Source organism: Anser anser (assembly GCF_964211835.1).
Source record: "Anser anser genome assembly, chromosome: 9".
NCBI classification, from domain to species: domain Eukaryota; kingdom Metazoa; phylum Chordata; class Aves; order Anseriformes; family Anatidae; genus Anser; species Anser anser.
The window spans coordinates 26,939,770-26,952,974 of NC_139729.1; the positions used below are offsets into that span (position 1 = coordinate 26,939,770).

The following is a 13,205-nucleotide window of genomic DNA, read 5'->3' on the forward strand; positions in this document are numbered from 1 at the left end:
TACCAATGGCCCCCACACCACCACCCTCACAGCCACCGCCTGTGCTTGTAGGACACGTCTATGGGGTTTCATGTATGGGGTTTGGTGCCAGGAAGCTTTGCCCTGTGACATGGCACACATGGGGACACACATCCCTGGTCAGGAGGGGGCCACTCGAAGCCTCTTGTTGAGGACCCAGAGAAGAGCAGCTGGAGCTACAGATTTCAGGTTCACGGAGGACCCTGCACACCCACAGAAACATTATTTCCTCCCCTGTGATGAACTACAGACCGAGCAGTTTTGATGAGGGTCTTAATCTCTACGTATATTGTAATTTCCACCACACGCTCTCCTGTTTGTCTTCAACATGAGAAATAGCTTTTCCACGCTGATAATAATGAAACTACTCGCTCATTCTGATGCTTATAACTCTGCAAACGTGCTAAGAAGGCAGCGATGCACGTATTAATTTGCCAGCTGAGCTGTGCTCACTAGAGGCAGCAGACACAAGTTATGTCAGCCTCCACCCCTGCGCTACCTTCCTGTCCATTCCCAGCATCTCTTGATCATATAATATACTATTTTCTAATACAAGTAGAAAGTGGTTTATATTTAATATCCAGCAACTGCTCAGCCATAAAGATCATTACAACTTCAACAGGAAAGAAGTCCTCCGAAGGCAAATCCCTCCAGCAGGACAGCACCCGCATCAGCCCAACCAACATCCCCCAGACCTTAACTCCCAGCAGACAGACACTGACAAACATTCACATTTTTCCGAGCAGATCTAACCACAAGTTCCTTAAAGCTTTCTCAGCACTCTCAAGAAGTAAATCTGCATCATATTCATTTTAAGGATGGGCATAATTATGTTAAGAGAGATGCACAGGTCAATTAAATCGGGAAGAAGATTAGCGAAAGGGCTGCCTGGGCTAACACGAACCCCGTGGTCCTTCTTGCATCCCAGCACTGACGGCATTTTAGAGTTGAGCTAAAAGCCACCAAAATGATCAGTTTGACTTAGCAGAGGTTGCTTTTCTCCTCTCCTGTATCCAGCTCGCTGTATGCCATACATTTTGCTCTGGGTGGCAAATTCATCAAGGTAGGGGCCCCACTCTGATAAAAGTCACTGCCTGTATGAGGCTTCATATACACTGAGCACCTTGCTAAGTGATTCTTTTAAGCTCCTCCAAAAGATTTTTTATTTTTTAATGCCCCAGCATTTCACCCCAGCGTGACTGGAATGGCCGCACTGCGACTTCAGAAGGGGATGGCAGCAGAAATTCCTCTAACTTTTGTAGCACTACTGGGAACCACTGTAAAATGGTACCAAGCTAATTAGACAAGTAATAAAGATGCTCCCCTGGCAGTCTCACAGGTGAAATAATCTAATCTTCTACACCCTGCCTTCCTAGTTAATCACTTGATAAGAGTCATTAACACAATTGTTCAGTCTACTGTAGTCCCCTTATAAAGTGCATATAATTTACAATCCCATTAAAAAGATAGCCACAGAGAAGTCTCAGAGGCAAATTACAAAACTCCTCAGCTGTGTTTTTAGCACATTGGCTATAGCTAAATGAATCCTGAAAAAAGTCACTGAACATAGCAGGTTTCAGAGCAAGTATACCCATCGAAATCAACCCGATTTTCTGCAACTATGTTTAATTTATATTTACATTTAATATATTTATATTAATATATTTACATTTACATTTTTATTATATTAAATATAATTGCAGATTGTGGGGTTCTCTGGTCAGCAGCTGAGAAAACCACAGAGCCTTTTTTCTTCTCTGAATAGCTACGCAGAACAAGTACCAAAAGAGGGCAAAAGGTATACAAACTTCTTTCATTTAAAAAGCTAGGATTTAGTTACTTCACTGCTTATGCTAAATTTCTCCTGCTACGAAGCATTCAAATTATATTCTGTCATGGTGCAGGATGATTGCAAGTATTTGGAGTTTCAAAATAATGGAAAAGGTGAAAGCACTGGACCTTGTAAAAATATAATGAAATAAATGTTTACCTTTTTCTGTACTTAGGCTTCCTAGTATCAGTCTCCAAAATCCAGCATGCAGAAGTATGAAACATCAGCTCCTTTTTGGAGACTGCTTTAACCCAGGTATCACAAAAACATCGTGAAACATTGGCCACAACAGTTCCACGGTCCTGCCTGGGATCTGCAGGCAGCTCAGGTAAGGTTTTCATAGGCTACGAGAAAAAACACCGAGATCCTATTTGTTTTCAAAACAATTTAAGTATTTGAGCATTTTGGAGATCAGAAAACCGGACTTCCAGAGTTTATAATTATTGAGTTTCCCCGTGTAAAAGGCCTCTCATCCTCATGCTTCCACCCCTCCTCACCCTGCAGCAGCACATCACCTTCCCAAGGGCTCTCCATTGTTTTGCTTTTGTTTTGTCTTCCACAAACAAGAAACCAGCTGGGGAATTTCAGCCACTGCAAAAGCAGGCAGCAAGCGCCCCTAGTTTGTAACAGAAACCCCCTCGTATTTCTGCTCCAGCTTTAGGGAGGCGCACTAAAACTGCCAGGGCTTCCCAACAAACGACCTCGCGCTGCTTTTGGGAGGAAGCCCCAGGAGTTTGTGGCCCGCAGGAGGCTGTGCTTCCGAGATTTTAGGTGAAGGTGTGCATCAGTGAGTGCTGGATCACATAAGCAGCCTGCTGTGAGCGTTTGTCATCGTTTGGCTGTGACAATATGCAGCGATCTCTACTGAGGCACAGGAGATGCTGGGGGGTCTGGCAGCTCAAACCCTGACCCACAGCAATGGGCTCCACGTGGGAGCAGCTTGCACAAACTCCTATCAAAATCTAGGCTTTTAAAAATTTGTTTCGAAAAGTTGATCTGTTCAGAGCCTACTTAAAATGAGCATTCCTCCAGCTCTTGGATTTGAGCGGTTTTGAGGCTGGGGGTGAGCCTGCTGATAGCCGTGCTTCCCAGGACAAAACTCCCCAAGTCCTAAGGTCAGAGGTTGGCTCCAGCACCTCTCCCTCTTCAGAGCTGTCTGATTTTAGACAGGTGTCTGCAACTCTGAAAATACTTAATGATAAGTATGTGCAGGAGCCGCATTGTTAGCCTAGGGAGGAATAAAACACTCCCAAGCTCTGCATTGTTGGTGATACAACAGCCACCGCCGGCATAAAGGAGGGGGGATCTACAGCAGTTCCTGCTAGGTCCAGGGGTTGTTCCTGCCTGAGCTCCTGAGGAGTTAAATCTAATTCCTTGTATACTGCAGATATCTACGAAGATGTTTTAATTGAAGGCAGTTGCTTAGCAACTGCATCCCGTGTGCCGCAGCAATGCCTTTCACCTGGAGCAGATAAACATCAGGACGGCACTTTACAGATCTGATTAGGGGCAATGAAATAGCTGGCTAGCGTAAACTGCAAGTGCTTTTGCAGAAGTTATGCTTCTAACCTGATACCCATCAACAGGGAAAACCCAATGAAACTCATTCTCAGGTTAGAGGAGCTCCCTTCTCCTCCCGCCCAGCAAATGCTTCCCTCTGCTTCTCACAACTGGAGCTTATCGAGAGGGAGATAGCATTGGCAGGATTTTTCTTACTCGAAAGATTTTATTGCAGTTGTACACGTGATGTTAAAATACTAGAGGAGTTGCAACCATGCACAGATGTTTTTCTCAACAGGCCTATGATTCTTTGAAAAGCATCAAAAAAAGGCATTTTCTAGAACCAAGAGAAAAAGATTTCCCCATAACTTTCTTAACCGGACATTACTGTTTAAAGACTTGCGCTGTACTAGCATTTACAAGCTGTTTAAGAGCCGGTTGTTGTGCTACTGCTGTGTCTCTAGCAAAAGGTATTAAGCCCTCGGATAGTTCACTTCCAACATCTTTGCACCATGATGTTAGGATAAATGTTAACATTTTATCTTACTCAGCTGTGTTCAGTGATTTACTATATCGGGGTCCAGTGCATGGTGACCAATTAACCCTTTGAGGCCCAGAAAAAGATCCACGTGCTTTTTCCCATCCACTGCAAGTCAGGAACATGTCCCAGCCATGATGAGAATGCCACATCTCCTAATAGCACTCCAAAGTAGCGAGCCCAGGACATCCCTACCAGCTCAGCGGCAGTTTGAGCTATTTGCTGAAGTCCAGTTTCTGGAGGATGCTGCTGTAACGTAGGAAAGTTAAAGCACTGCATCCCTGTAGTGTCACAAGTTTCTTGTGGGGAGGTCGGAGGGGTGGTGTGACACCCTCATGCACGTAGACATTGTGATGTCTACATTAGCAAGGGGATGGAACAGGAGCAGATCTGCACAGCAAAGCCAAGGGTCTGACAAGCAGTCTGGGGTATTGATAATCCCATCCATGACAGCCGTGACAAATGTAATCTGTGCATTGCCAAATGTTCTGAGTCCACGTACAGTAAAGGAGAGCCATCAGGAAACTTGCTTCAAAGACACCCTCCTGATCCAAACTAAAATGCAAACATTGAGCTACCGGTGTCAATCTAATGTCCGTTTAGCCCTACGTAGGTCTACGGCATCGAGATGCAGAAGATTTGTAAAGTCAACATATTGCATTTGGAACAAAAATAATAAATACTTTTTTCTTGGTGGTAGCAGTTCAAAGTCAAAGCAGAACTATGGCATCGGTTATTATTATTTCCATTATAATAATTTCCATTGGTTATTATTATTATCCATTATTTCCAAGGTTTATTATCTCTTCAGTTATTACATTCCCTTGTTTCCTTGGCTCACCCTCCCACCAGATGCCTTATTTGCTGTGTGAAACCCTCAGTATTAACCACAATGCAGGTTCTTAATGTTTAATGCGTAGCTGATAGAATCCTGCAGCATCCAGCAGAGCCTTTGTATAAAGGGCACCCTATAAAAAACTTAAATGCAAACAAAAAAGCAGCATGTGAAACCATATGATAGAAGCTGGTCGCATTCAATCTCTGAAAGCAAAGAGCCACAGTTTATATGAATAATTCAAAAACAGCCTCAGACAAATGATCCCAGGTCTATGAGGAAATAGTAAAACCTCTGGAGTCTGCAGCTCTTTTTATTACAGCCTGGTTCATGCCGAATACTGTTTTCTCTGGGGTTATTTTTCACTCTTTTTTTTGTATAAACGAACAGTCAGATAGGATGTTCAGATAACATATACAGCAGACCCCAGAGAAATAGTTTAATTTTATATTCATTTCTGACTTGTAAATTATTCATTAACATGGATCATGCAATTGGGTAAAAATTAAAAATTGGCAAATTAGTTTTCATTTGTTTATGTTAATTATTTAGTGTTCTTCCTTTTTATTAGAAAAAAAACACCGTGAGATTAGTCTTGTTCTGACGATCTGTGTTTGCTCCCTAGACAACCCACAAATTAGCATTGCTATGGCTACTTTTATGTAATGTCTATAGAAATAGGATTCTACTGCCCAGATCCATTGCCGAGACATTGTGGCATATGCTGGGTTTCTAAATTGCAGATATGCCTTTGGATATTTTTCAGCTATGCTTTGGAAGATAGGCTGTTGGGTCTTTATCTACAGATGAAGTCAAGGATCGTTTCCATACCCATGCTAGAATTCAGCCGCTGCTCCCCAGCGTGCTGCTGTGCCCTTAACCTCCCGAGGAACTTCCAGCCCACGGGACGTTTACCTCCAAATTAAGACACAGTCATTCCTCTTTGATGCTAGGTTTCAGAGACAGCGGATCTCCTCCATTTTAATATCCGCTGTTGGATTTAGCCACTCGGAGAAAAACCTGAGCACTAAGTGTCACCACGTTACCCAGAGCAAGAACCCACACCGCACAGCAAGAACCGCTGTGGGCTTCCTAGGCAATGCTCACGAGTGGTATTCACGTATTCAGGGCCGTTTATCCATTACAACTTTTAAATGTTTGTTACATTTTTCTGCAAGCTCTCTCTCTTTGGGAAGCGAGGCCTGTGCCTCACCCTCCACACCAGAACAGCGGGACCAACGTTTTGCAGTTAGCTGTGGGGCTGGTGCTGCTCAGCTCCCACACCACCATGGCCTGGGCACCCGGGTTTATTCAGCCCATCTGCACTTGCTGCCAGCCCCAGATCCTGGGGAGGCGAACCAAACACACTCGCCAAGCAATTTTTCCACGATACGTCATTCACTTGCAATAAAACCAATATTCACCTGGTCCTAGTGTGTTTGGGTAGACATCAACCAGTGATGGCCCTTTCTGTGGGTGCCGAGGTTGTGTCCCCCATCACCACACGCTGGATACTGAGGAACATGTCCTTCATGGTCAGTCTTCAGCTATGCTGTTTGATTAGCTATACAGCCAATTTTTATACACAATAAGAGATGAGAATCAAACAAAAATGTCCTAGATAGGCTGCCAAGGAAAGCAAGTAACCACAAACATAGCGCGATTCCGGTACCTAAAAGGTCATCTTAGGTTAGAAAAGAAATCCGCAACATTCCCCCCCACATTCCTAGTTACTTTGGATGTAAAAATCAGTGCTATGGGCTGCATGACAGCTACAGAGGGCTGCAGATAATTAATGATATCAGCAAATTAAGAAGAAAAATAATACATGGAAACCATAATCACGTTTGTAATGCCAGTCCCTCTTTTCCCAAATATTTAAAGCTGTTTACAAGATAACGTCTCCTAAGGTGTTAAGATGAGAACAAAGAAAGAAAACCCCAAAGCCCAACACACCACAGAGAAAGTTATGTCAAAAAGAATTTCTGGCATTTAATTTGAACATGACACGTAAGGATATGGGTTAATTTTCTTTTTTCCCGAGTCTTTAACTCTGACATTGGTACAAGCACCACCTTAATCCAGTTACAGTGGGTTGATCCTCAAAGCAAACAGCACCACTACAGCTTTTCAAAAGAAATGCCGCATGTTCCTTCCTCCAGCTGCGCTAGTGAGCCTGGGTTTGGAGAAATAAAGAGCAGCAAGGGCTACCCGAGTCCTTCCAGCAGCTGGTGCCACCCGAACGCGCGGGTGCCCAGGAGGAGGTGGCACCGTGCTGCAGGCACGGGGCGCTGAGCAGCTGGGGAGGTTCGCTGGAGCTGGCGGCAGAATTGGCCCCTGCATTAAGAGTACTTACAAGACAGCAAGGCAGACTAATTTCATCCATTTATCTGCGTTCATTTTGCCGCATAATAAGTATTAATATAAATAGCCCTCCAAAATACACTGCAATTCTGAATTAAAATTTAGTTCATGGCAGAAAGCAGAAGCCCTTTTTTATTAAGCAGTTCATTAAAAGCACGTTTCCTCCCTTGACCTGTGCTTAACGCAAATACAGCACATTAAAGTCATCATCAGAAACAACGCCCAAGTGTGAGCTTAAACCAATGATTCATGCTCCACGTTACACAGAGAGGTACAGTGACCTTGCTACGCCTCTCCGTGGGGCCCCAGGGCCCTGCCGGTTGGGTAGAAAAAAACAGGGCTGCCCACAAGTAAATCCTGAACTTCACGTTATGCCTATTGTGACAAATTGCAAGTCCTCCTCTGAACCTTAATAAAATGAAAAGAGAGGAAAGGAAAAGATTATACCCACGTATTTTCAAGCACAGTTTTGTAGACAGTGTATGTGCATTTGTATACGCAGAAATTCAGCGTATTGAAAAAACATATGGAAAACAACCGTTGAACAATCTTTTTTTGTTGTTGTTGTTTATTTAAAAAAAAAAAAAAGGAACATCACTGATATAACCACCACACTGCCTATGTTCATGCACCTGTGCATCAGTCCAGCAACTCCTGAACCCCTTGGCCAAACACCGAATGAAGGACTTGCATATCAAGCAGCCAGGACACTTTGGCCATGAACTGAAGAGCCCACAAATGTCCCTGTGGCTGGAAACCAGCCCATCTCTGTTCACTTTGAAATAATGAAACTAATCAAGGTCCAAAGCACTTTTAATGGAAAAGAGGATTTCTCACATACGGCAAAAATAAACCCAAGAACATTTAAGGCCAGCACATGGTAAAGGTTGTAAAAGCAGATTGGAAAAAGAATTTTTCCTCCCCTCTCTTCTTTTGCAACATAATGAGGAAGGAGAACTTCCATCTAACTAGAAATATCTTCATACAAATTAAGTTTTGTGTTAATTTAGACTTTGCCACCAGGAAGCAGATGCATTCAGAAGACAGAAGTAATTTATGAACTCTAGCAGCCTTCATTGCGAAGTGAAAAAACATGGATTTAAATAGTTTCAAGCATTGTTCTGGCATCACATGGATTGCTTTCCCTTTGGACTTGTGTGAATACAGTAGTTTAAAGAAAATTAATGTGGACAGAGTGTGTTCATAAACAAGAATCCCAAATGCAGGTAACTTTTAAATAGAACTTCACCTTTAGAAAGACCAGCTATCAAGGTCTGCTCTCTAACACTATGGAAAAAGGAGGATTCCAAGCTACTTACTCTGTGTTTCTCAGATCAGATCTTTGAAAAACAAAACAAAACCAAAAAAAAAATCTATTAATTTGAATAACAATTTACCCCTACTATAAGTAGGGCTTGGCAGTGTTAGCAGAAACCCTTCGCTTCTTTTAGCTGGCATAACTGGTACTGTATAAGGACAAGATACAAATAACTAGCATCAGAATTCTGTAGAAGTTATTTACATATTTGGGCCCCAAACTGAAATTATAATAACCAACACTAATTCCCAAAATGAATTCACAGTTTCTTGTAACTCTAGAAACTGGGTTGTCATGGTGAATATTTATGAGGTTGATAAATCTGAACAACCTTATGGGATGTGTTCTCATTCAGATGCGTATGATGCGCAATAGGAATTTCTGATTTTTCATACAAAAGGGTCTGTTAAAAAGGAAGGTTTCCGTAGCCCATCAGTTCCTGCACAGCTCCACATCCTCTATGTGCCCACAAAAACAATTTGCAATGGTTTAAGGTATTCTTTTCTGGGACTTGCTGCCTCTTTTAGAGGTCAGATTTCCAGGAGGGCAGAAGATGAAGGGCCACAGGTAGCCTCTACTTCTGCTAGGCTGGCTAATGCAACGGGGCAGCTCAAAGGCCACGCCACGTTAGGCCTCCACTAAACCAAACATCGAGCTCTCAGACACCGAGGAGACCTTTTTGCCACTTGGGAATGTTTTATACACAACATTTGCTCTCTTCAGCTCTCTGCACCCTCTCTGAGGCTTAAACAGCTCCTCCGTAATCTACCATTTTAAACATTTGCTTAATGAAAGAAACTGAAGCCAGGCATTGAGTACAGCTCCTGGGTGATGTGCACTGCCACCTCCCTGCTCTTTGGCTTTCAGTGCTGTGAGAACAAGATACTCAAAACGGTTCTTTGAATTCTTCTATTGAAGTCACCCAAGATGAAAATCCTGCTAGGCAGCAGTTATGGATTGTCCCCTTTCAGCTGTGCTGAATTCCACCCATGGAAGCTCTGCAAAGACCCCGTGCATTAAGCTGAGTACTTCTGCTACTGCCCAGCTTCTTGCTTTTTGCTTTTGCTGGAGCAGAATGTGCACTTTGGGGGAACTTGAAAATATTCACATGCAGTTGCATACCTCCCAACAGCTAAATTCACTAATTGGAATGAGTACCATCAGAGGTGATGGTTGCTTGTACCATGGCTTGTGAACGTGAAGAACCTTGGCTTCAAGAGTTTGGTTGACTTTCCTTTGCTTCTACACATCCTGAGACAGCAACACTGCACTGAAGGGTGTTTTACAAGTGGAGCTTCCCCAGCACACTAGCGTAACTCCGAACACTGGTTCCTTGTTTTCAAATGGGAATTTTAATAATTTATCATTTGGATTACCAGAGCTGCCTTATCTCCACTTCCCTATTAATAAGTCTTAATGCTGAGCAAACTGACACCACACAAATCATCCAAACAATTTCATTCTTTATATTTACAGTTATAATTGCTAACAGGAAAACCTCGTTCTCTGAATGCTCTGTTGACTGATTTCATTTATTTAAAGTAACACCTTCACACGGGCCCAGAATGTCTCACCTCCAAAAACCTGAACCTTACTCGCTGCCCAGAAAGAGTCAGGCTCTGAGCTATGGAAGTAGCTGACTCCTTTTTGGGATTTCTGGGGAAAGTGTGACTGGCACGCATATGGTTATCTTTGGTCAAAATTTATTCTTTTTTAATTTGGAGGAAGATGAATGTATTCACGATGGGATCATGTTTGCTGCCTTCCTCTAAAGTGTTTCTGGTTCTGCCCTGTCCTGTTGGGACACAGGGGCACCACTGCATACATCAACATCACGGCATCATGTTTTCTCCTCTGTTATTTTCCTAATAATTACTAGTATCAGCTTTGCCTTTCTTGCTCCTCCCAAGCATTGAGTTAACATTTCAGAGAGCTATCTATTGCAACTCTAGTGTCTTTTCACTAATCATTTTATACACTAATCTTAGTGCTAAACATTTCATATGTGAAGTAGATTTTCCCCCAAGGTATGCATCAATCTACATTCTCCATAACAGACTTTGTCTGCAAATGTAATGCCCAGCCAGTCAGGTTCACAGGCTCATTTGGCTGCTCCTCGTAATTAAACACATTTACTAACCTGAACAACATAGCACCCTTGGGAACCTTTGTCACCTCTTTTTTTCCAAAAGTCATGGAAAAATGTTAAAATTTGAGGTAAAATAGGTGGTGCATTGACAGGTGATAAGGCAGTAAATAAATTTTCAGATAACAGCAACTTATTTTTCAAAGCTTAGTGTCACTGTATCATCCAATGCTGAAACTTCAAAGTGGTAATTAGGCCTACTTATTGACCTAATCTTGAAGTAAAAGCCCATTTCTCAGGACAGACTTGCAGAGAAATTAGATTCTAATTAGACATGTACATTTTTATGAAAGAGGTTCAAAGGAAAGAAGAATATCTAGTTTGTCACCTAGTACCATTTAATACACTGATACTTCCTAATTGCAGGTTTACAACTAGATAATCATGCTTATTTTAATTCAGAACTCCAAAGGGAGATAGGCTAGCTTGCTTCATTATTCATCATTCATCGATCTGAGCAGAGGTATCTGTTCCACTCAGCATTTAAGAGAAATGTTTGAAGAATAACAGAAATGTGGACTTCAAACACCTGGGGAAAAGCATTCTTAATCATTTGGACCTTAAATAGTAAGCATATTCCTGGTTAAAAAACAACACAAACCCCACAACTCTCCATTTTTAAAAGGAGAATGAATTTGATTTTGCCTATGAAAATGGAAATTCTGTGCAGTCGGAAGATGAGAGGTATGCACAGCAAACAGAAAGGAAAGCTACACTTGAGATCCCGGTATCATAACTCAAGATTCAAGACCAGGCTAAACACGATAGGAAAACGCATCCTGTCATTCATCACCAAATCAATATCAACCTGGTTGATCCACTACCACAATACATTTTTACTAGTATTATCACATCGTCTTGCAGGGTTATTTTCCCCCCTCAGAGAGAGAACGAGCCTGATAAGAAACATCCTGTTACCGTCTTTCAGTTTTTGGATTTTATGCCCAAACATAACACACATTTGCACCACATCTGTGCATGTGTTTGTACTGTACATCCAGACCTGCACATAGCTCTGTAAGTGCAAGCCAAAATTCTTACTGAAAAGCCCTTGTTCTAGCCTGAATCACCTCCCCTCCCCCCCCAAATTATTATTCTTCACATTGCAATAAACTGTTCTAGAAACTTAAAATCTTGTCTAAGGATTTTCATTTTTCCTGCAGTCCTAACATCAGAAAACAGACTTGTACCTACAGAACAGCCCCAAAAGAAGCTAAAAACCAATATTTAAAAACAAGTTTTGAGCTTCATCTTGCAGTTTGCTTGAGGCAGGAGTTGAAGTGCACTTGGAAGTTGTTGATATCTTGCAGTGCAATTCTTCATTTTGGTGTTGATATTTTATCCTGACTTAGAGCAAAAACGATTTTTTTGTTTTGACTTCTAATATCCTGTTTTGCTTCAGTGCTTACTGAGAAACATGTACTGATAATATTGCGATATTTTGCCTGTCCCCAGAGAAATGGAGCCCAAGCTCTGTGGGATGAGCGGCTGCAGAGGTCTCCGCATGGTGCAGCCGGAGGGGGGGCAGCAAGAAGCACCGTGGGTCTGCAGGAGGGCTTGGGGGAAAAGGGAGGCACGGAGAGAAAACCTTGGAGCACAACGGGGACAGGCTGAGTCTAGACATGAGCCGGCTCAACTGCTCGGTCGTGTTGGAGGATAAATCACACCCAAAAAGGGGCTACAGATCTTGTCAGCCTCTGGCCTCAGAGAAACAAATCCACAGGCCACGTGGAAGCACACAGACATTTTTCCCCTGCAGATGTCTTCCTTTCGTACATTCCTACATGTCACCCTGGACGAGAGTATTGGGGTTTTAATAATCTAAGACCCTGCACTGCTAAGTCAGGGTCATGGTACGCAGTTTACGCCATGTCAAACTGCAACGTGCTATAATGCACCATTTGTCAACGCACGTTTGGAAACAATATCAAAATAGAGCAGTGGCTCAAGAAGGACTGCTATTTGTGCTGCAATTATTTTTCTAGCTATGTAGGTGTACAGTACTAAGAAGATTCCAGCAAATCTTTTAACACATCTTGTATAAATCAGCATGCTTAGCAGATTAGCCAGCACCAAGTGTGTGTGTGCATGTGCGTAAGCAATAATAAAAATCAACTCTTCTGTGGCCTTCTTGAAGTAAATCCACCCATCCAGACCTCATTTCAGGTGAGAGCAGCAGGGAGAGGAGGGGGGTGGAAATAAACCCTCCAGCACAAAGCAAGTCTTTAGGCCACCATTTGGCTGGCGTAAGGGTTAGCACCCCTGCAGTGCTGAAATGCAGCTTGGGGCCTGAAAAGCACCTACTGGAAAGCAGCAGGTGATGGAGCTGTAGATATTTATGGCTTTAGACAATGTCAATCTGATAGAGCCACAGGGGTTTTGTTCGTTTTGCTCTGCTTGATTAAAAAGAGAAAAAAAAAAATCACTTGGCTTTCTGTTGCACATTGTATGAAGATTTTTTTTTCCATTTCAGCTCAGTTTCCAGTATAAAAAAAAAAAAAAGGAAGAAAGACTCACAACAGCAAGACACTGAATCCTTTCTCCAAAGCCCTGATTCACCATGGGGCTCCAGTAACTCCAGCCACCCAACCCATTCCCCAGCACCCAGAGTTGGTGCAAGGCTTCCTGCAGCAGCCCAGCTCCTTTTGGACTTTT

At 42.7% G+C, this 13,205-nt stretch overlaps 1 protein-coding gene across 3 annotated transcripts in view; it reads right to left on the reverse strand.

Moving 5' to 3' along the window:
• Nucleotides 1–13,205, reverse strand: part of LOC310904274 (schwannomin-interacting protein 1) — a gene marked incomplete at its 3' end in the record, with an annotated part of 139,996 nt that overhangs the window by 105,534 nt on the left and 21,257 nt on the right. Inside the window, exon 2 of one of the 3 annotated variants that reach the window (XM_083848752.1) lies at nt 2,009–2,193. The exons of the other annotated variants lie outside the window; for them this stretch is intronic. The remainder of the gene's footprint in view (nt 1–2,008; nt 2,194–13,205) is intronic. 3 annotated transcript variants of the gene reach the window in all.